The sequence below is a fragment of the Rutilus rutilus genome (genome assembly GCF_951802725.1).
Source record: "Rutilus rutilus genome assembly, chromosome: 7".
Classification (NCBI taxonomy): domain Eukaryota; kingdom Metazoa; phylum Chordata; class Actinopteri; order Cypriniformes; family Leuciscidae; genus Rutilus; species Rutilus rutilus.
The window spans coordinates 3,855,488-3,858,052 of NC_140221.1; positions in this window are offsets into that span (position 1 = coordinate 3,855,488).

A 2,565-nucleotide genomic window follows, 5' to 3' on the forward strand; every position below is an offset into this window, starting at 1 on the left:
AGGATAGTCAATGAAAGAAACGCAGGGCAGGACCTGATTTAATCAGTCAGGAAGTGATTGGATTGTGTGGGTGTTTTCGAACCAAGTGGAAGTGGCAAAAAGAAAGAGTAATTTATTTAAGATTAAATTATGATGCTTACCACTATATGGGCTGCGTTTTTGCGTAAGACGCAGGGCAGAGGAATGGAAAAAAAACCCTGCATGAACTGTGCATTATTACATGCAACTAACCCTAAACCAAACCCTAACCCTAAAGTAAGTACATGTAGCTAATTATTATTACTCGGTACTTAAAAGGTATAATTACACTGTTACACGGACACCTTAAAATAAAGTGTAACCCTTTGCTAGTGCATGTTCATAGAAAAACAATGGAAAAGAAACCAGTGGAATGCAAAAATGCATTTTGTGTGAACGTTATATTCTCCCTTATACATATCCGAGTAAAACGGCTTCTCAAAAAAAAAAAAAAAAAAAAAAAGGAGGGCGGGGCTTGATTTTGTCCGTGGGGAATTGATTGGATGGTTGTGGTTTGCTATTGGTGGATCTCATGTGAGTGACAGGCCCTCGTCATCAGAGAAGGGTACATTAATTTCTCGAGGATACATGAATTTGAAAAAAATATGCACGGAAAAATATTTTTTTAATAAATACTGCAATCATTTTGATTTCATGGTGACTTTAAGGTGCGTTCATGCCAACTTTGATGAAATTGCTGTGCTATTAGATGATAGATTGTCAGTGTGAACGCCTGTGCAGACCAGAAGCGCGCATTAAGAAAGCATCAGTTTTTGATTTCATGTTGACTTTAAACGATAATTGCGTGGTTTCTATCTGATCTTTAGTCTGATTCGTGTCAAGTATTGTATCATGACTGTACTTGTGGTAGGAATCCTAGCATATTTGTCGTCTAGGGCTTTCTAGGATTTATCCGACATGGTGAAATCTCTCATCTCCTTGCCTTTCTCTGTATTTCCCTTTCCTCATCATCTCGTCTTCTTGTCTCCATCGAGACCTCCAGGTTTTGACGTCGTCTACAGGGCTCTACTACGTGCTCCGATATCGTAATCTATTAGTAGATCGTGAAATTTTGTACCATGACTACTTAGCCTTAGGACACGTGGCGTGCTGTCTCACTGTTTACATGGTTAGCTGAGTGAGAGTATAAGCGTGTCAGTGTATGTGTTTCTGCATGGATATTCACAGTGTCGTGCGGTCCACCACCTTTTAATATCGCAGAGGAAGAGCCACTTGTAGATGGAATAGAAAATGGGTTGACGACGAAAATGGCCGTTCTTTTACATTATACACCTTTTTAAATAAATCTTTGTAGTTTGGGATATCTTTGGAAATCGAAAAACAATCAGGCATTCTGGAACAAGACACTTTTTACTAGAAATACCATAAGTTAATAGTTTCTAACAAGACCTGGCATTTTGTCAAAACTGCAAATTCTTGAGATTTGTAATGTGTTTAAATCTGTAGGACCTAGTACACAAACACACACACGTCTGATGATCCTGTGTGTGTGTTTTATCATGGTGGGTCATGAAGTCATGTAAAGCACAGAGTGTGTTTCATGTCATGTTTATTGGTGGTGCTTGCTAAGGCAATGATGACTATTAATTAATCGCTCATATTTAGGGTTAAGGTTTTGAACAAGTCCTTTAACTTAATTGTTAGACTTTTGTGCAGAACTCGTCCAAATGATTCCTCCAATCACGGTTGAGCAGAGATATGCTATTACTTTTTTTTTTTAAATGATCAGACTTACTGAATTTCACATAGCAAGCCCTATCGAGGGTAACAGATCTTAATCACATTTTCTTCAAAAAAATAATTTGGTTTGTCAATACTCATATTTTTATACTCCATTAGCCCTACAATTTTTGAAAGCTAGATGCAGTATTTGGAAAAAATCATTTTCCTTTCAAAGCCAAATCAATGTTTTGCAAGTGCCAGTGTTTGATACTTAGATGAAGTGTTTTCATTTCTAGTTCCTTATGAGAATTTCCTTGTTTTTTTTGTTTTTTAGCTTGCAAGATGTCATATAAGCATATGTCGGAAATGTTATTGGATGAAATGAGCTCAGTGATTATGATTATTAGATGAGATGTGGGTAATGGGTATATATACAGTATGTAGAACAGATGACAATCAGTGCCAAAACAGAGAAGAAACTTTATTTAAGATTATATTTATTTTCTTATCCATGGCAGATTCTGCTGGTCAGCTTGTTTAAATCATTATAAAGACGGTGATTTATGATCATATTGAGAATATGCATTTAGAACTTTGTTTTACAGTTCTGCATCTCTATTGTTCATTGAAGCACATACTCATTGCTGTTTGCTTTATATTCACATTGATTATAAATAAACACTTTTTTTGGACTTGTATTGAGCAGAATGTATCGACTTATAGGCTTGTGAACCGTTGTTCTTGGTTGTTGTTGTGTAATGGTGTCTTGCCTTAGACCACTGTCAAACATTGCTGTCAAAATGAAAATAAATCCTTTTGAAAGTGGAATATTTTATTACTTTCTATTTCATTCAGGAAATCTGT